The sequence below is a fragment of the Tachypleus tridentatus genome, chromosome 12, assembly GCF_004210375.1.
Source record: "Tachypleus tridentatus isolate NWPU-2018 chromosome 12, ASM421037v1, whole genome shotgun sequence".
Taxonomy (NCBI): Eukaryota; Metazoa; Arthropoda; class Merostomata; order Xiphosura; family Limulidae; genus Tachypleus; species Tachypleus tridentatus.
The window spans coordinates 96,757,789-96,780,493 of NC_134836.1; the positions used below are offsets into that span (position 1 = coordinate 96,757,789).

The following is a 22,705-nucleotide window of genomic DNA, read 5'->3' on the forward strand; positions in this document are numbered from 1 at the left end:
ACCATTAAAGAAAGAATAGTGTTTGTCTTACTTATGAAACGCTTCACGTGCTAATCTAACACAGTCAAATGGATACTCGATTAATCAAATTCAGAGTAGAAAGTCTAATAATGTTTATTACACTTACTGTTTAAAAAATCTACATTATTAAGTATGGTGTGAAAACTTATATTAATATAGATTATGGTGTTCTAATATACAAAACTCTTTAAGATCTTTCAAGTTTTCCATTAAATGGTTTATACGATCAGAATGAATCATTGAGACATGTACAGATAGTTGACATATGAGAGATATGCATGTTCCACTTGATGTCTGTAAAACACATAACAAATACTTAAAGTTTAGAAAACGTATAATAAGCACTTGATGTCTGAGAAGTTGGTCAGATGTGGCTTAGTAGTAAAGTGTCATATTATGACACATCGGGCCTGAAGTTCGCGTCACGTTACGCAAACTCGCGCCCCACACTGGTCATGGGTGCGTTATAAGGGTGAAGGACAAATCCAACTGTTCAACTGCGATAGTATAAGAGATAACTAATGGTACTGTTCACTAGCTGCTTTCCCTCTAGTCTATCAGCACAAAATTAGAGACCACCAGCTCCAGCATTCCTTGGTTAGCTCTGGTCGAATATCCGAAACGCAAAACTGAGCTATAATTAATAAGCATTTAATGTCTAGAAAATATACAACTAGTTCAAGCTTTAAACAGCAATATTAGCACCCTTAACTGAATGAATCGTAGTTAAAAATGACTTTATCAATGCGAACATTTAGTAACATTTAACCTGTTCAGTGCTGCAGACGAGATAACTAGTCCAAGCCAATCGGTTAATTAGTTCTCAATAATACGTAACTTCAACGCTAGATGTCAGCACCATACATGCATTTGATTTACTTACAAATTGTTTCACTTTCAATCCAAAATGGCGTCCCGAAAAACGTTACAAATTGAAGAAGCATTAGAGTTGTATTGTAGCAACCAAAATACTTAGCAGTCAACAGGTTAATCGCTTTTAAACAAAACAAAAAACACTATAAACAAGTTGTAGTCATGTAAAAATTAAAATTTCTCAAAACCACACAGACTAAACTAAGTAAAAATATTTTTGCGTGACAACATATTGGTACCTTTTGCTTAAAGCCTATGTAAATTAGATTTGCCTTAATTCAACTAATTAAAACAATTATTCACCAATCAAAAACATTACTTACCAGATAAGCTACATTAGATTTAGAATTAGATCCTTAAAAAGTACAGTAAAGGAAGTGGACATACAGCATTTAAAAATAAACTTGGAATACTAAAATTCACAATCGAACAAGAAGTGTCACAATACTAATGCAAAAGAAACGACAGAAAGAAATAGATATTCAAGAAAAATTAAGACTGGAGGAATATGTGAAACAGCTCACAATACCATAAGGTTAACAGCCAATAATTTAAAAACAACTGGAAACATCCGTTATAAAAGTGTTTAAAAGAACAATACAAAGACGTGACATTTCTTGTAAGAATTGTCATGAATACGGTGTACAAGATAATCTGAAACATTCTTACTGAAATTAATTTAGTTTGATGAAACTAAAGTTGATAATTTTCCCAAAAATAGACACTATGTTTTGGGCGTAAAAATATGGGTAAATATGGGTAATTTTTGAATGAAAAAAACCTCGCAACTAAGAATAAACACAAAATTTGTTAAGAATAAACAAACTCGTTTAAACTAAAGGAATTATGCTAGACGGAACCAACTCTATTTTTACAAACAAGGTGAGATGCACTGCCTAAGGCTACCAGAAACATTAGAAAACTACAATCAAAGCAAACGAAAAACACGCGAAACATTCACATAAGCATTTTAATACTTTTGTCATGCAAAAATATTTTATGTAGTTAAATGTCAGTGTTTGGAAAAATTCTGATTCTTACGCAAAACTCACTTGTTTTGTTTAAGTAAAAGATGTCGTTATTTTTTTGTTTTTAGCGTTAAGCTGCATAATAGACTACATGCAATTTCCTTTGTGAAGAATGGAACCCGGATTTTAGAATCGTAATTCCATAAACGTATGGGGCCTGGCATGGCCTAGCGCGTAAGGCGTGCGACTCATAATCCGAGGGTCGCGGGTTCGCGCCAAACATGCTCGCCCTCCCAGCCGTGGGGAGTTGTAATGTGACGGTCAATCCAACTATTCGTTGGTAAAAGAGTAGCCAAAGAGTTGGCGGTGGGTGGTGATGACTAACTGCCTTCCCTCTCGTCTTACACTGCTAAATTAGGGACGGCTAGCACAGATAGCCCTCGAGTAGCTTTGTGCGAAATTCAAAAACAAATAAACCATAAATGTACAGCTGAACAAACTACTGGAGGTCAAAAAGAAAGTTACCAAATGATTTCACCAATAAAGTTATTTTAAACTACTATATATTTATTTGAGGATTCCAATATTTTTACTTGCAATTGTATTACGTGAAAACATACTTTGTTGTGTACAAGAATATCTTGGTCAAATATTGCAGTAAACTATTTACAACTGTATGATTAACTAAAACCAAATTAATGATGACAAGAAACACACTTGAAGTAAAAATGTTAACCTGAAGATGACCTAGGAAGGTCGAAACGATGTTCTCTGCTTAACAATAAAAGTGTTAATACCCATACCAGCCGTATTGAGATAAATAACTAAAACATATGTTTTCAACTAATCTTTAACCTTAAAGATAACAAAAGTACTCTGTAATTCTTAATGACGAGGAACACACTCGAAATAAATATTTATCTGAGATCGGCTGGTATGAGTATTAACACTTTTCTGTGATTTCTGTTTTGACAAAAAAGTACCATGTTTTTACTTGTTGGTGGTTACAGACTTGATAAAGGAAATAACTTTAAGAAGTTATGGCTCAACACAACTTTAGATTCTTTTAAGTCAGAATTATTTCATTCAGATGAAAACTCGACATAATCACATATTTCAATTTTCCCAGCCTATTAATACAGTAAAACAACTCTCAACTAATGGCTCACTTATTCAAACATTAAACACGTTTCTCAGGTGAAACTTCAGTTATTCAAATACCTTTTAATATATATGTATAAAAACTGTTTTTCCTTCCAAACTCTAGTCTGTTTTGTAGTTAAGCATAAAACTAATTGCGTGTGTTTTCTTGTAGCAGAGCCATATCATCCTATCTGCTATGTTCACCGAGGGGAATCGAGCCCTTAATTTTAGTGTTTGAAATCCGAAGACTTCCCTCTGTCCCAGCAGGCGGCACAAAACAAAAGAACGGAAAGTCTGTGCTATATTCACTACGTCTATCTAAACCTGGTTTCAGTGTTACAAATTCGCAGCTTACCGCTTTACTACAGAGGGTTGCGAAATCATTAAGCCGCCTACAAATAAACTTATATTTTATTTTTCACGTCAGAAATAAGACTCTGAAACCATATTACTTTCTGTATGTTATCATTTAGGATGATCGGAAAATCTCTTTACTTTTATGCGTTCACCTCTTTGAAACATTGTATCTCTCGTAATTGAGATATAGAACTTAATATATGTAATTAATCAGGAACTTTAGTTCAAGCTACACTGCAGTGTTTCTCTCTCTCATCAGGGATACTAACATAGAGTGAAAATTTTGTGCTAACTTAGTCTTCTAAATGACATATACAGAAGCACTTTGTATAACCTTTTTATGAGCGAATTACTGTATAAAATTCAATATATCAAGTTACGTATATATATTGAAAGGGCAGCAACATTTGAACCAGCTGAATACATTAAAGTGTATAGATTTTCAGATAATCTCAACACAACAGTATGGAGAAAGAGATTTCGAAAGCTTCTTTTCGACAGCAAAAATTTAAAAATACATTTTTCTATAAGTTCAAGAATTCCGATTTTTTTATTACGAAATGTAGCGAAAATCCCTTAGAAATACGTAATAAGCATGTTTTAACAATTTAAACTTCATAAAATAAATAAAAAAAAACATTTGAAGTATTTTAAACATGAGTGAACCATTTATAAACGAATTTCATTTTTAAAGATTAAAGTAATGTGATCATATCGAGTTTTTATCGAAATAAAGAATGCTGTTTTGGAACAATTTTGACCTAACAATGCCAGTTTACGAAATTGCATTAAACCACAAACTAAACGTTATTTCGTTTTTTAAGATATTAACCACCAATAAATAGAACAATAGATGTCTTTGTAAATTTTAAGTCCGAAGAATAATGAAAATAAATTCGTTTTTTGTTTTTATTAATAATTTAGGGATAAATAATTCAATAATTTATAAAGATATCTTAAGAACAGGCCCGCCATGGTCAAGCGTGTTAAGGCGTACGATTCGTAATCCGAGGGTCGCCGGTTCACATCCCCGTTGCGTCAAACATGCTCGCCCTTTCAGCCGTGACGGTCAATCCCACTATTAGTTGGTGAAAGAGTAGCCCAAGAGTTGGCGGTGGGTGGTGATGACTAGACTGCTTTCTCTCTAGTCTTATACTGCTAAATTAGGGACGGCTAGCACAGATAGCCCTCAAGTAGCTTTGTGCGAAATTCAAAAATAAACAAACAAAGTATGTTTATATAGATTATAGCTGTTGACAAAAGTATTAATGTGTATTAGTAAAATCAAAATTTCCCAAACTACTAAAATTGAAGTAAGTAAATACATTAGTGCATGATGAAAGTATTGGAATCCATGCATTAATCAACGTTTTGTGTGTGTTCTTTCTTGCTTCAAAACACTTTTTATAGCCTTGTATTGCATCTTGTTTATGAAAGCACAAACCTTCCTATTTCGCATACTTCTCTCAGTTCAAATATATTCTATATTCGTGTTTGGCTACAACTGTTTCCATATCTGTACAAACCTTTTCGATCGGATTGAGATCAGAAGATTGTGAATACCAATCCAAAACTTCTATCTTTTTTTCTTTCAACAATTCAATACTTGACTTTTCCCTGAGATTTGGGTCGTTATCATATTGTATGTAGTATGAATTGTATGCCAATGAGTCTCTGAGCCAATAATAATATGGTATTTTATAAAGTTTATTGATATATTGTTGCGTTCGTTCGATTTTCAATCACATTAATATCTCAAAGTTCCTGAAATACTAGAACACTCATATCCAAGTTGAAATACAGTCTTGTTCAAGAGTGGAATAAGGTTGTTTTTTGTTGTTGTGTTTTTCCATCGAGAGCTCTCCATCTTTCTCGTCACACAAATACAGTCTAATTTTGGGAGGACAAAAAAAGGAACTCTAACTTCATCAGACTAAAGAAGTTTCTTGAAAAATGCTCAATATTAATTGGCATAGTTCTTGACGTATTTATTTTTAACAGAACTCGTCGAATGTGGTTTACATCGAGGTATACAAGCTTAGACTACTTTGTACAGTTATTTAAAGTAATACTGTCAGATGCTTCTATATCTTTCTTTAACTTCGAGACTGTTTATGTTAGATTACTGTGGACTATTCGAACTATTCTCTCACATGCTACATAGTCCTTGTTTTTTGTAATCTTTCCCTTTTCCTACATCGTTTCTGTTGCATTAGTCGTCTAATACTGCCTGCTTGAATTTTGGTATTTTTAATTTCCTGGACAATGTTTTGTATAAATATATATATGTTTCCTTTATTGTACTCGTTAACAAGTTATTCTTTGTTTGTTGGTTGTTTTTTTTTACTATTTATTCATATCTAGATCCAGCTCTTCTCTTTTCTTCTTTTTTTCGCCTTGATTTGCTAAAAGCACAAAACGATTAGTTTCACTTGATGTTTGCTAATAATCTTGTAATGTAACTAGATTGACAAACAAGTGACTTTAATTAGCCCAGTTAAAGCAAACCCTAACTTACACATACTTTAATTACTTTATTTTAATTTCTATGGTTTCGAAAAATTTTGGTTCTTACACAACTATAACTTGGGTATGTTGTTTCTCATTCTGTTTAAAAGCAGTTGGATGTTCACACTAAAAAAGAATTTTCAATTATAACTCATTTAATTTTGACGCAAGTACTTTTGTCTGAAACTAAAATCTTTGATGTGTATTTTCCAGACGTAAAGTGTTTATCATATTCATAATTCCAGATTATGGAGCGAGATTTTTCGTCTACGTAGCGCGAACCATGAATCTCCGGTGTCACGATTATTAAGCCACACCTAGCGCATGTCCTTCATGCATTAAGTGCTTATCATATACCTTTCAACTATTAAGGGTTCGTTATATATCTTTCAGACATCAAGTGGTTGTTATACATTTCTCAATGTCAGGTATCCGTATATATGTTTCTCATAACACATTCTTGAAATTTACAATCAAAACATTTGATTCAGAAAATATAACTCAGCGGAAAGATTATTTCTTAAATGATCTATATCGGAACATCTTACTGCGTATTAAAAATTGTTTTATTTTTCATGTAATAATTTTTAATTGGAATACTGAAATTTAAATATATGTAAATGGATTATATTTCTGTTTAATAACTAATCGCATTCGTCTTTCAAATCCAAATCCATTGAAAGGCTCATATGAAGTAAAGATATACGTGGGCACCTGCTTTGTTAATATGGTAATCATTCTGCGACGTATTGTTTGTTTTGTTTTGAAATTCGCGCAAAGGTACATGAGAGCTCTCTCCGCTAGCCGTCCCTAATTTTGCAGTGTAAGGCTGGAGGGAAGGCAGCTACTCGTCACCACCCACCGCCAACTCTTGGGCTACTCTTTTACCAATGAATAGTGGGATTGACCGTAACATTATAACACCCCCATGGCTGAAAAGGCGAGCATGTTTGGTGTGACGGAGATTCGAACTCGCGACCCTCAGATTATCAGTCGAGTGGCTTAACCACCAGACCATTCCAAGCCTTCTTCGACGTAAGTTCGATTTCGTTCAAAAAGGCACATATGACATCTCTTATTTATTATTCTACGATGCGCTAACTTAAAACGTGAACTTCAAATTGCTTTCATAAAACAGTAAAACTCTTTCAATCGTGATGTGAAGTAATAGCTTTAATTTCTTATTTTTATTTTTTAATTAAAGTGATCGCACAAAACAATTATTTCCACAGAAAATTCGTATATTTTGGCACAAGGAAGGAGATCGTTTTTTTGCATTTCGCATTAATTAAAAGATACTTGCTGATCGTGGTATTAAAAAAAAAAGGTATACGTCATCAATAATCTATATCTAATTATAAATAAATCTGATACATGCAGTTTGTGTCATTGAACACAGAGAAAAGGGGATTCTCAATAGCAACGACATATGAAACTTTTTTTAGACAGGTAAATTAGTAAATTAATCTATGAGACCTTTGTTTCTCTTTGTTTTTATCTGTGTTTTTGTCCGCCAGCAATAGCAAGCCTGGGAGGGCGTGTAAACCTGATACGATTTTATTACTCATCGGAATATCTACCAGCCTACCCTCAGATTGAAATTATTTTAAGCAGGATTAGAGTAAATTAATTTATGAGAGCACTTGAGCATGGTGAAATGCATCAATCGAAAGGGTTTAACATCCTGAGTCGAAAACTGTAATTAAATCTCAAAAGTTTGTACTTGAAAGAAACGAACAAGAAACTCAGATCTGTTCTCCGAGTCACTTATCCGTGACTAATAATGCCAAAAGCTAAACCTTCAAGTATGAGATAACAAAGTTATTTTATCCTATTACTTTTTATGTAATTGTATCTTTGGTGCAAATTTTTAAAATATATATTTTTAAACGCTCCCTACGCATCAAAATTACTGACTCTTGTGAAAAAAAATACCATAACTATTAAACCCAAGCACAGCAAAAGACAAAAATATTAAACTATTACTGATGTCACATCAGTGTGACTATTGACATTCCATGTTAACAGCACTAATGGTATTGCATCAGTGTGGTAGCTGAAAGTTCATGTTACCACCGTTGCTGACAGAACTTTTAACCAGTGCATTCTATACCGATAGTAACATATAACAACATCGAATATTAAAGCACACGTAACAAATGAATCCTGTGCAAAATATAACTCTGAAAATTCTACTTTGTCAACAAGTAGCTGATAAACCAAATAAAGGAAAGAATAGTCAGGAATGACTATGACTTCGGGCAAGCAACAAAACATCTATATTCAAAATAGATTATAAACGTCGAAGATATATTGTGTGCATTTTTCAAGCCAGATTTTAGAATACTTTTATTTTATTTATTAGTTGTTTGATGTTTGTTTTTTTGAATTTCACGCAAAGCTACTCAAGGGCTATCTGCGCTAGCCGTCCCTAATTTAGCAGTGTGAGATTAGAGAGAAGGCAGCTAGTCATCACCACCCACCGCCAACTATTGGACTACTCTTTTACCAACGAATAGTGGGATTGACCGTCACATTATAACGCCCTCACGGCTGAAAGGGCGAGCATGTTTGGTGCACCTGGATTCGAACCCTTTACTAATTATATTGAAATGACCAAGATAAGAGAAACATATTTAAGGTGATCAGAAAAAGTATTTGATTTGAAATGTTGTTATTAGAGGACAGCACATTATTATTACTATTATAGTTTTATTTTTTCCTTATTATTTTAAAGCGGAGTATAATGCATTAGGAATGAATGATTGCACCTTATATTAAACAAAATACTCTGGGTCAGAATACTAATGCAAGAAAGTCTGTAAACTTATGTACATTTCTACATAAGTTCTACATATTTTTTGGAGCGACGAGGATTCGAACCCTTGACCCTCAGATTACGAGTTGAATGCCTTAACCCACCTGGCCATGCTGGGCCTTTATTTATTTAATCCCAGAATATCAGTCCTGCTGAACCTACAAGTTTATTAGCCTATTAGTTGCCTGAAAACTAACAATCATGATGGACTTTCAAATTAGGCTTAACGTTGAACATTTTAGAAGCCAACTAATATATTAATTTTATTTCGTTTCTTCAGCTATGAATTATAAGTCTTCCACAACTTACCAAACATCTGGTAAAAACAAAGTATAGATAACGTATATTCATTCTTATGTTTATTTGTACGTTTTCAGTGGATCATAGCTTAAATTCGTCTTAAAACTGGCTTTTACAGGGATATTTAGAATTTTAGAATCTTAATGGCCCTGAAGAAAAAGTCCATACTTCATTTATCAACGGAGTAATTTTGTTAATAGTACATAGATAAGATAGTCGTTAATCGTGATATTACATAGTTAATGAATGTTAACAGGAGCATTTACCATATCTTTATCGTTGTGAAATTACCAATGGAGAATAAAAGTTTATGAAACGATATTATACTTTAACCAAATGTAGGCTCAACTTATTATATCTATACTCGGCCAATCAACAATCTCCAAATAATCACTTCACTTTGACATTTCAAGGCTATAGAAATTAATTGCGACAGAATTTATTATTGCACTGAATGTTTCGTCTAAACCTTCATTCGAAAACTGGCACGTAATGTCTGTATTCAAATTGCCTTCTTTGTAAGTTAATAAAAAAACAAAGCGAAAAGTTTTAATTTGTTTATATCATTAATAATTGTATTGCAGGTAGAAATATACTGGTTAATGATATAAACTGTTGTTTTTGAGGCGGCGTACACATTCAAATACCAGAATGTTAAGAAACAAGCACCTTCAGGCCTAGCATGGTCAGGTAGGTTAAGGCGTTCAACTCGTAATCTGAGGGTCGCGGGTTTGAATTCCCGTCACACCAAACATGCTCGCCCTTTCAGCCGTGGGGGCGTTATAATGTGACGACCAATCCTACTATTCGTTGGCAAATGAGCAGCCCAAATGTTGGCGGTGATTGGTGATGACTAGCTACCTTCCCTCTAGCCTTACACTATTAAATTAGGGACGGCTAGTGCAGATAGCCCTGGTGTAGCTTTGCGTGAAATTCAAAAAGCAAACAAACCAAGTATCTTCAAAAGTTAATTTAACAGATCGTACGCTTCTAACGAAGGCATAATGACATTCGTACATAGAGACAATGTAGTTGCATTATTTTGTGGTATAATTGACTTATTTTCATGCTATATCATGCATTAATAGGAGATTTTGGCTTTCAGTATTTAATATAAACTAAAGTACCATACATAACAAAATTCATTTTGAACCCTAAGCATAAGTCTATTTTTAAACATGTTTCTGATAGTGACGAGACTACACTTTAATGTCCCAAACCGCTTGTTCAAGCTTTGTTCGAACTTCTCTCCCCCTTTTTCCAAGAGACTACACTTTAATGTCCCAAACCGCTTGTTCAAGCTTTGTTCGAACTTCTCTCCCCCTTTTTCCAAGAGACTACACTTTAATGTCCCAAACCGCTTGTTCAAGCTTTGTTCGAACTTCTCTCCCCCTTTTTCCAAGAGACTACACTTTAATGTCCCAAACCGCTTGTTCAAGCTTTGTTCGAACTTCTCTCCCCCTTTTACCAAGAGACTACACTTTAATGTCCCAAACCGCTTGTTCAAGCTTTGTTCGAACTTCTCTCCCCCTTTTACCAAGAGACTACAATTTAATGTCCCAAACATCTTGTTCAGGCTTCTATCCCATTTTTCCAAGTTATTAAACTACTAATTACTCTCACGATAGAGCTTTTCTCCAAATGATGCTGTAAACCGGAATTGGGTGTAATGCAGATTGTTTTTTAACTGTAACATTGTTTCAAGAAGAAAGAATTTCGAAAAATAATTAATTACGAGATTTCTGAAAACATCATATCTTAAAACATGATTTGAGAAAAAAATAAATTAGCTTTCCAATATCATGACCAAATGTTGCTGTTAAACTAATAACAAGCTAAGCTCTTTCTATGCTAAATATTTATTAACAATTTCAAAACTGTAAACAGTATGAATATTTTAAATTTCATCCTCTAATGAGATATGTTTGTTGTTTTAATTTCGCACAAAGCTACTCGAGGGCTATCTGTGCAAGCCGTCCCTAATTTAGCAGTGTAAGACTAGAGGGAAGGCAACTAGTCATCACCACCCACCGCCAACGAATAGTGGGATTGACCGTCACGTTATAACGCCGCCACGGCTGAAAGGGCGAGCATCTTACATTTATCTTATTTTATTATCAGTTATGCTGTGAAACCTACTCTTCAAACCACTTCTACACAAAATAACAGAACATTTTCTTCAGTGAATCTTTGGTAGGTTAACGAGGCCTAAGTGAAAATCACTACGAATTCTGTTCATTTCTTTTTACTACAACGCCATCAAACATGTCTCGCTATGAACATCGAGTCTTAAGACAAAATTCTGTGAATGTGAGCATTATAAAGACATTTCCAAATAATTGTTTTCAAGCATTAGTTCACTGGAGTATCTGTCGCATTATTTGACCCTAGATGTGTAAGCACAGACCAGTGGAGATTAATATTTTCTGTATGCTGGCATTCAAATGATTAAACTATTCTCATATACTTACTCAAAAACTGTTGAAAACATTTTAAAACACTTTTCCTAGCTGATAAATTCATTCATTTGAAAAATAATTCGCATTTGAAATTTGATTTACAACCTAAAGTGTTACTACGTATCTGTAAGGCTACAACATTTGAAATAATTCAAGTCATTACTTTAATTGATATAACACCATGATAATTACTGCCTGCCGCAACACTCAGATCTGATCATGAGCTTCAGTCATTAAAATCAAATTTTATCTGTGTAACAAGTCCTAAGAGGTTAAAATATGTAGTCAAAGCTGTTAGTTTTTATTTTCTGAGATAATATATATAGAGAAAAACCAGTTGCAACACTTCTAATTTCTACAAAGATTGAGCAGTTAACTACATTCTCTTATGCCCAAACTTTCAACAGAAAGTAGGCTACAGCTTTTTTGATATTAGTTACTCCATCCCAACTAAACATTGAAATTTATTTCTTACAGATCTTGTCATGTTAAATTTTTCGCTCACAGGTCGAGAATGTTTTAAGTCTAAAACCAAGTCAAAGCGATAACCTTTATAGTTTAATGTAAATTTAGTGGTAAAAACAAACATTCCTTTACCGTAAAAAGCAGAGTAAAAAGAAAATTACTTTTCGAGGGGATTTTTCCCAAAGCAAAGAAACTGAAATTGACATGGTTCGTAAAAGTAGTGTCGTTTGTTGTTGATTCGCAATGAACTGGAAAGAAGGAGGTTCTATCTGTGTGCAAAAGCACGCAGACTCATGGCACAGTGCTAACTTTTACGGTGCATTTGAAAACAAAACTTTTATCAGAAACTATTAAGACAAAATCTGATTAGTACGAAATTATTAGAAAACTTCCCTAACTTCCAAACACTGCTACAATATTCCTATTAAGGGTTTGATAGGTTTACGTGTCAATTAATTATGTAGAAATAATCATTGCCGTATAATTGTCGGGTGATAGTTGTTTGTAAATGAATGTACTTATGCTTATTACGAAACTGAAATTCTACAATTAATGTAATAATGAGATCAAACACGGTTTGGTTCTTTTTTTGTTTATGTTTAAGCGCAAAGTTACACAACAAACTGTCTGAGCTGAAGGATATGGAAACCCGAATTTTAGAGTGCAAGCCGTCATGCATCCGTTGACTCAGTGGAACTGGCATAAAAGAAAATTACATTTGAAATTGCAGGCAGCAAAGTGATGAACGTATTGTTTAATTCTTTCTATAAAAAAAGGCGGGGCATCAACAAGATACGAAAGTTAAAATATCTGGTAATGGTAAGGTTATTTTTAATATTTTTGTAAAAAAAATAATCAGAATATAGTAAATAGTGTATAAATAAAACAGGTATGTTAACGTACCTATAACTAGCAATAAAGCACACTAGACGTATCATGGAATTTATCAGTTATTCATTGTCAAAAAGCATAGAAGTGTTAATCAATAACACGCAGCATTTTATCAGCTGTAATACTGAGAGTTTGATTAACTACGGTAATCTACATCTAGATGCAACTAATAATTTAACCAAATCACTACTCAATTAATATAACATGTGCTTAGGCAGCCTAACTGATTATTTCGTGTCAGCAATGAGTTGTCGTTATGACTAAATACATTTACTACTGCCTTTTAGAATTCTAGTTCATTTACTTATCACAAGTAATTTATGCATAGAGAGGTTTTAAGGAATATCTTACTTTATACAGGTATTTCTTGTGTGTCATTATACACAAAGTATAACGAAAGATCTGTGTGGTTTTTCAATAAATGATTTTAAATTGTAATTCTAACGACTTTCAAACCCACTTGAAGGATGTCTGCTTCCTGGTCTGCAATATTCACAGTGAATACTGGCGTTCCAAATAGACCCAAGAAATAATATTAAAAAGCTTTTTACATACCATTGCGATTGTTCGTATGAGTCGGTTTAGTGTGAAATATCTGGAAAACACTGTACTCAGAAGAACTCACTACTTTCCAGACAAAACTGATAATTATTTACATCTCTTCTACACACGAAAACAACATCATACGGAAAAGCTAAATTCGCTCCCCGTAATTCCGTGTTCACTAGTAAGTCTGAAGAGAGTCGATAGTCCAACTGGGTGCGCGAGCAAGCCATCTAGTAGCAAGCCTAAGAACTGAGCACATTCGGCAATGAACCCCATGCAAGTCAGGACGTCGGGGAGGGAAAATCCAGCATAACAGAAAAAAAAAAAAAAATCTTATTGCTACACTATTTTGACAAAATAGGGAGATAGTACGTTTAATAATTAAGTATCTTACTGAAATGTTACAAAAACCTTTATACAAAGACACGCCCAAACACAAAAATGTTGTTCAATAATGCAAGTTTCGTTATCGTTTATCAGCAGTTCTTTAAGAATATTCATATAATTTATTGTTGTGACGTGTGGCAAGGGTTTAAACTAAACGCATTAAATGATGCATCAGCAGTTAAGAATGATTACACTCAAAACTGGTTGATTTCAAACAAATAATCCCAGTTCAGTAACTTGGATTTTATTGCTAAACGTCTTTTCTCTCTCCTTTTGTGTATCAAATCCACAAAAAACAGAGTATTAATAACGCTGCACTAGTGCTCATTATTCTACAAAAAAATAATCCCAGTGAATGTTTCAAAATTTTATCGAAATGGTCAGTAGAGTTTTCAAATGTTTGTTGTTTTTTTTTTCGTTTCGCGTAAAGCTGCATGAGGGCTATCCGCGCTAGCCGTGCCTAGCTCAGCAATGTAAAACTAGATGGAAGGTAGCTAGCCATCATCACCCACCGCCAACTCTTGGGCCACTCTTTTACCAACGAATAGTGGGATTGACCGTAACGTTATAACGCTCCCACGGCTGGGAGGGAGAGCATGTTTAATGCGACGGGGATTCGAACCCGCGATCCTCAGATTACGAGTAGAACGTCTCAATCCACCAGGCCATGAATGCACAATCAGTAGTTTAACAAATACGTAAACAGTTCACCATAAATTATCTTTTCAAAAAGAAATAATTTATCCTCTGATATTTAAAACAAGACGAAGATGGTGAAATGATCTCGTTTGCTTCGTACGATCCTCTCACAAACTTTCTGTTATTTTTATATACTTAATTTCTGTGCACAGTTCGATCTCTGAAGTTGAGACAGCGCAAATAACCCATTACGCAATTTTATGTTTAAACAAAAAAAAAACACTAAATATACAATACAGCAACAACAGTTGGATATTAAATCGTGTATTTAATTATTTAACAATCCTTTAAGATACAAATATTATTTACATACATCATGAACAGATTAAACTAATGTTTAATGTTTTAATGTTAGAATCTAACATTTACCCACTACACTCTTATCTTTGCAAGCGGATTAAGAAATGAACTTAACTGTGAGAAGTTTAAACTATTGTTGACTATATTAAAATACCTTTAGGTTGCATTTTTGTTTTTGCATGCACAAGTACTTTTTTAAAATACCATTTCAACAATTCCCCTCGGTGGGTTCAGTAGATGACCCGATGTGACTTTGTTACAAAAAAAACACACACACCCATTTCAACAAGGCATTAAATTCGATTATTTTGATTTAAGTAGCAAACTTATTTAATTTTTTTTTGACACAGTAAAGACCAAACTCCCACTTCATAAAAGAAAAAAATGTATATATTATATTTGTTTCCTGGATTTCCCACAGAACTTCACGAGAGTTATTTGCACAAGCCATCCCTATTTTTGAAGTGACAAACTAGAGGGAAGGCAGTTAGTCAGCAATACCCAGCACTAACTTTTGGGCTATTCAACTACGATAGAAAAGTGAGAATTTACTGTCACTCTGATAATGCGCTTATAGTCTAAAAATGTGAACCACAAATTTATTTTTAACTTTCGGCAGTAACAAAACATGAAGCAAAGATCGTAAATTTCATGTAAACCGCTAGATCGCGCTCGACTATTCCTCGTAGTAAAATAAGAGAAGCGTTTTATTGTCCGGACAGAATAAAACAAAACAAAACAGGATAAACACTAGAACGTTACTGTGTATAAAGTAAACACAATTACAAAGGAAATATAAAATTTACCGAACTAAATAACTACAGTTTTTCAACTCTGTCTTGAGAAGATAGCTTTTGAAATCATAGGACTTTCTCCTTGAAACCTTTTATTCCCCATAAAACTTCCACTTTACTGTTTTAACTTGATGTAGCCATTTAATAATATGTAGAAACAACTACGAGAGATGTATCTGCTGAAGTGAATGATGTTTTTAAGGTTCTTACTTATTTTTCGTTTTTTTTTCATTAATAATTGGCTCTGCATGGCCAGGCGGTTAAGGCACTCGACTCATAATCCGTGGGTAGCGATTTCGAATCCCCGTCGCACCATACGTGCCCGCCCTTTCGGCTGTGGGGGCGTTATAATGTGACGGTCAACCCGCTATTCCTTGGTAAAAGAGTAGCCCAAGAATTGGCGATGTGTGGTGATGACTAGTTGCCTTCCCTCTAGTCTTACATTGCTAAAATCGGGACGGCTAGCGCAGATAGCTCTCCTGTAGGTTCTGCGCGAAATTCAAACTAAACTATCAATGAATACATTAATATGATGTAGGAAATTTGAAAACAGTCAACAGTAACGCAAACTGTTAATTCTTCCTTATTCGTTATGAAGCAATATACAAACACTAAACGACGGATTTTATTTCCAGAGGCTATTAGTCTAATGGAGGTAACCCTAAATAAGAAGTAATTAAAGTTTTTTTTGTTTTGGAATTTCGCACAAAGCTACTCGAGGGCTATCTGTGCTAGCCATCCCTAATTTAGCAGTGTAAGACTAGAGGGAAGGCAGCTAGTCATCACAACCCACCGCCAACTCTTGGGCTACTCTTTTACCAACGAATAGTGGGATTGACCGTCACATTATACACCCCCACGGCTGAGAGGGCGAGCATGTTTAGCGCGTCGCGGGCGCGAACCTGCGAATTACGAGTCGCACGCCTTACGCGCTTGGCCATGCCAGGCCTAGTAATTAAAGCGTTTCATGAAACATTAATGAAGAAAAAAGCACAAATCCTGTTGATCGATAAGTTACGAATAAATATTTGTTAAGTTTTTGAAATACCTCAAACTTTCTTTTTTTGATCTGTATTTGGCTATAAACATTTCACTCCCTACGTTTGATAAAGTAAACTTACCATTAATTTTTTCTATTCAACGAAATTAATATGTAACTTTTATTAAAAAACTAATGTGTGTCATGCCACGTCACATTTGATTTCTGTAAATAAGAAGAGTCATAAAAGCAATAACGCATTTATCCAGAAGTAATAGTTCAATTTCTGTCTGTCCATTACGATTTTAGTGACGGGTGATGCGAGGGATCGTGAAAACTTGTAAGCTTGAAGACATTGCGTGGGATCTTCTAGCCAAGAGTCACGCGCATAAAATGTATCATAAAAATAAATATATCGATTCAATTGTAAATTTAAATCGTGTCTGAATTAAGCTGTTTTATATTATATCATCAACGTTTGAAATGAAAACCAAACCTCTTTAATCAACGAAGACTAAATTAAGAAATCAACAAATATCTTTTCAGTTTTGTTGTCTATAGATTTCATTTGATACTTTCAGTACATAAGCAAACAACAATAATATGTTATACTCTCGTTGCTAAGCGATATGACCTGAAAGCTATTGCTGGAAAGCACTAGCTTTTTTTTATATTATAATATGTATGTAACTGTTCTTACTAATTTTTACCGATAATAATTCTGTCAATACGCCACGAATTCATTTCATGAATGATCTTAATTTTGATTGGTTCATAAAGGAATTTACCGACGTTTGACAACCTCGACTGCTTGTTATTCGTTCCACGTTGGCTCAAAGACTTGTTTGTTTGTTTGTTTTTGAATTTCGCACAAAGCTACTCGAGGGCTATCTGTGCTAGGCGTCCCTAATTTAGCAGTGTAAGACTAGAGGGAAGACAACTAGTGATCAGCACCCACCACCAACTCTTGGGCTACTCTTTTACCAACGAATAGTGGGATTGACCGTCACATTATAACGCCCACACGGCTGGGAGGGCGAGCATGTTTGGCGCGATGGGGATGCGAACCTGCGACCTTCAGATTACGACTCGCTCACCTTAACACGCTTGGCCATGCTGGGCCGGCTCAGAGGCATTTCTAAGGAGTTACAAGGCTAAAAACTAGGTTTCGATATCCTTAGTGAGCAAAGCACAAATAGTCCACTGTGTAGCTTTGCGCTTAACTCCGCACAAACAAACACCTTTGTTGGTCAAGTTCAATTTTGCAAAATATATTTATTTCAATTACCTATCAAATGTGATGTTAGGGTATAAACTATGATGTGGGGTGGAAGTTTTGAAGGGCTATACGTTAATTGTGTCATATACCTTGCTTTATAGAAACACTTGTGACAAAGAAGGTAAAACTATGCGTTCAAGAAATATTCTTCAAAATATTTCAGTTTTCTTCAAAATATAATCGTTAATATACTGGTTAAGATGCTTATTTTCAGATGGCTCGGCATGGCCAGGTGGGTTAAAGCGTTCGGCTCGCAATCTAAGGGTCGCAGGTTCGAATCACCGTCGCACCAAACATGTCTTCCCTTTTAGTCGTGGGGGCGTTATAATGTGCGGTTAATCCCACTATTTGTTGGTAAAAGAGAAGCCCAAGAGTTGGCGCTGGGTGGTGATGACTAGCTGCCTTCCCTCTAGTCTTACACTGTTAAATTAGCCCTTGAGTAGCTTTTTGCAAAATTCAAAAACAAACCTTATTTTCAGCTAATCATCAATACTTCGCAATTTGTTCCAAAGCTTAACTTTATTATGTTTCTCTAAAGATCGTCTTTAGTATATAAAAATTCTGGTCATGAGCGGATTAAGACAATGAAGGTGACAGAAAAGGATTGAATACAAATACCATGTAAAAAGAGTTTGAAAAATTAATCCCCTGAGACTCACGCTATTTAAAAGCCATTTAATTTGCTGCAGGATTTAGTAGATCGCGAATAATGAGTTCTAACTCTACAACAACACCAGTTAGTTTGATATTTTAGGGTAATTAGACTCCTGTTTTCGGTAGTGCTATCCTGATATCTTGTCAGATCTTTTCAAGACGCCTAAATATCCCGATTTTCTTTTCCTTTTTTTTGAAGGGTGAAGGGAAGGAGGGAAATGTTTCCCTTTTGTACTTGTATTCAGAACTTTGATCCTATGACAACCATGAATCAAGAGAGGAAATTATGCCACAACTTGGAATAACTGAGCACAACCTTTCTGCTTCTTCTTACGCTGGCTATAAGGCAGACTGCAGCAGACGATATAATGTCACCATGCCATATGCTACTCAGCACGTGGTTTGCACCAGCCAAAGGAAAAAAAAGCGAATGACAACCACTTTTCATAGCTGATATTCGATTTTTAAGATGCAAAGCATTTATTTCAGGTAACGTAAGGATGGACACGAATAACAGTTGCTTAGAATTTTAAGCGTGTTTTTTTTTTTTTTTCTTATACAAAGATACATCAGATTATCTGCTGTGTCTACTAAGAAAAGTCGTGCACTTCATTGTAGCCTTGTAAATATGAATATTTGACGCTGTCCAACTGGGAAACCAGAATTTTAAGAAACTCTTGGTCAATATTCCTTTTCGCTCAATGATAATTATAGTTTGCACCACTAATTGTTTATAATATTCCATAAAAATGGGAGGTCCCAGTTTTAACACATAGAAATCTGAATGTGTTCCGCATTTATTACTTGGAAATCTGGCCTCCCTAGGTATTTTGCATATGTCCAATGTTAGATTTCAGTAACTCTTGGGACGGTGTAATATGTTATTTATACAGTATCAGTACTCTAATGGTGGAATTGTCTTCATTTAAACGTACCTCATGTCGAGAAATATCACTTAAGAGCTAATCACAAAATCGTAATAAATATTTAACGTCCCAGTCAACCTGAAACTTTTCTGCTACACCAATCCGTACAAAAGTTACTTTCATGAAGTTGGTATAACGTTTCCTTTTACGCTTTAAATATCTAGGATTAACTTCAAATTTATATGACACTGTTTGTTTGTGTTTTTTTTATTTCACGCAAAGCTACACAAGGGCTATCTGAGTTAGCCGTCCCTAATTTAGTAGGGTAAGACTAGAGTGAAGGCAACTAGTCATCACCACCCACCGCCAACTCTTGGACTTCTCTTTTACCAACGAATAGTGGGATTGACCGTGACTTTATAACGCCCTCACGGCTGAAAGGTCGAGCATGTTTGGTGAGACGTTGATTCGAACCCGCGACCCACAGATTTCGAGTCGAACGCCTTAATTCATTTGGCCATATCGGGCCATATGGCACTGAGTATGGTATAACTTCTGGTTAAAAGGTTAGCACAGACGATCACACACAAAAATTGCGATAATTTTAAAGAGAGACCCAAAACTCGAGCGCTTTCGAATAGTTCACTATTCTTCTTCAGGAAAAGAGTAAACTATTCGAAAGCACTCGAGTGTGGTATAACTATCTCGCTCTAAAACTTCGAAATTCTATACTTATAGTGTATAAAATACCTTCAGTACTTTTCATAGCGTTTTATACCAGCCGGACATGGTCTAATTGTTATTCAGATCGGGTTCTGAATTCGAGAATTCGTGGTTGACGTAACCTTTCCTCAAGAACATCTCCATAATTTGAAGCTGTGGGTGCATTATAAGAGTGAACATCAAATAATACTCTCTGGAGGCACAACAGCAACCCAAGTGTTAACGGCGAGTCTGTTGAATAATTAGTTGCCTTACCAAGATTCTTCCAGCTTAAAATAACAGGGGTTACGTGCAGAAAATTCCAAAACAAACAGTTAATTTCTACATAGTCTTTCGAAGTTAGTGTAGTCAATCTTTCGTCACAAGCTCTTGTAAAATGTTTTGTTTATAACTGTTCCTAACACGGGCCAACTCAAACGAACGCAGTAATTAATGTCACATAACAAGTCACTCTAAAGACATGTACGCCATTTAAAATTTAACCCACTGACCTTGTATCTTCCACCCAAAAGTTTATACCGAAGAAGCAGAAAATATGTTATAAACAGAAGTCAAAAGAGAAGAGTGAAATAATAATTATTAGAAAGTAGTTTCGTTAGTTTGTAAAGTTGTGATTATAGATTATATTTTGTTTTACTGTTTTTAACGATAACTGTACAAAGATTTCATTGGCTCAACACTGAACTATACACTTTTATTTTTGTATGATATGAGTTATCTGTAGAAAAGAAAGGGTAATGAAAAGATTTAAAGCAGTCAATGAACGTGAATTCCACTCCATTTTTACTTGAATGATTTTTTCATATAACTTGATATCTGTCCTGGGATTATATAATAAGATAAATATTTTTTTTTCCATAAACACAGACTTATACGTTAAATTAAGTTTTATGATACTTTATTAGGAACGTTTATATAGTTCGAACATCACAAGTCGTTTACGTTCAGTGAATTCGCTTCGGACGTTGGTATTTCATTGGAAACATTAGCTATCTTCGTCAGAGAAAGTCAGGTTGTACAAAAACTGGCCAATGGCCAGATACGAACAGAGCTAGATAGATAGGCGTTAAGTAAAGTGTAACAATATCAGCTCGGAATTAATTTGCTCATCATAACCATCGATATTCATAATGTTTTACCAATAGTCACGGTACTGAGGGAGATCTAAAAGTTACTTAAGTCTGCCCCCCAGGAGCTCAGCAGTATGTCTGTGGACTTATAACGCTAAAACCCGGGTTTCGATACCTGCAGTGGGCAGAGTACAGATAGCCCATTGTGTAGCTTTGTGCTTAATTCTAAACAACAACTACTCAAGTCTAATTTTAGATCACAACAATGCCTTGTGATAAAATAAATTTGTTGGGTTAAAAATAAACAAACAGAGAGGATGCACAGTGCAATAATATAAAACGCAAAAGTTTAATAATTTTAAAAACGAATTGCTGGCTATAATATGTTTGAGGAAAATAATTTTTGTTTTTGTTTCATACATTACATTTGTTATCATTTAAAATGTTAGTAAAACACGTAAGTTCAAGAAGTCTTGATGGAAATAAACAGGGCCGAATTATGACTTTATAGGTCCTAAGCACTGAAAAGATTATGGTGCTAAATATACATACGTAATTTATAATTAAAACAACACTAAACCGTAAAATAAATTACTAACTTTCAAAATGTAACAAAACTTAAATATATGCTTAAATTAAAATAGCTTTTCTAGGTTTTCTGATTGCAAAACCTTGGATAATTTCATCGATGAGGCATGATTTTTACCATCACTGCTACTTCCATGCTCTCTTTGAATGTCAAATATCAAATTTTTTCAAACATTTTTTTTCTTTGATGCTCCTGATTTTCTGGTGCCCTAAGCACGTGTTTTGAGTGCCTTTTGGGTATTCCGAGACTAGAAATCAATATAAACCTTATAACCCAAACGCTTTTAAAAAGTGGACCTTCCTTCTTCAGAGGCAAAGTGGCATTATTTAAATCATTTTTTCCTGTTTATGTGTTTGTTTTTTAATTTCGCGCAAAGCTATACGAGGGTTATCTGAGCTAGCCGTTCCTAATTTAGCAGTGTAAGACTAGAAAGAAGGCAGCTGGTCATCACCACCCACCGCCAACTCTTGGGCTACTCTTTTACCAGCGAATAATGGGATTGACCGTTACATCATAGCGCTCCCACGGCTGAAAGAGTATGTTTGGTGTGATGGGGAGTCGATATATGTATATGTAAAAGAGGCAAGATAGCACTAATAGACAATGTGTGCTGGAACCTTTGCAGTTATAGTCAAAATCCTAGATACTATAAACTTTCCAAGAAGTCGATATTAATTTCAATCATTTATATTTATTTTATCTTGAGTTATTGCCTTTTCTATAACTATTTACTATTTGACAGTTTATTGATAGATAATGTTAGCATGACGTACTGTTAATTTAGATGCTTCTGTGATGCTGTTTTCAGCACCATCGCTTTGTCGAAATGATACCTGTAATTATAAGGTTGTTGCATATGTAATGTCAGAGATTCATTTGCAGATTTTAAAAACTGATTTTTAGTGTCTGAAAGCAGTGACGGCACCAAGGGGGTCTTGGGGGCTTAAGCCTCCAAATGAGCCAAGTCCCCTTCAGCCTCCCAATATTGTTACCTACATATATTCATAAAATATGGA

General features: G+C 34.6%; 1 protein-coding gene across 1 annotated transcript in view; it reads right to left on the reverse strand.

The window, feature by feature from the left end:
• Nucleotides 1-13,526, reverse strand: part of LOC143234082 (uncharacterized) — a 170,902-nt gene extending 157,376 nt beyond the window's left edge. Inside the window, exon 1 of the mRNA XM_076471137.1 lies at nt 13,359-13,526. The gene's annotated coding sequence lies outside the window, so the exon portion shown is untranslated. The remainder of the gene's footprint in view (nt 1-13,358) is intronic.
• Between the last annotated feature and the right edge of the window lie 9,179 nt (nt 13,527-22,705).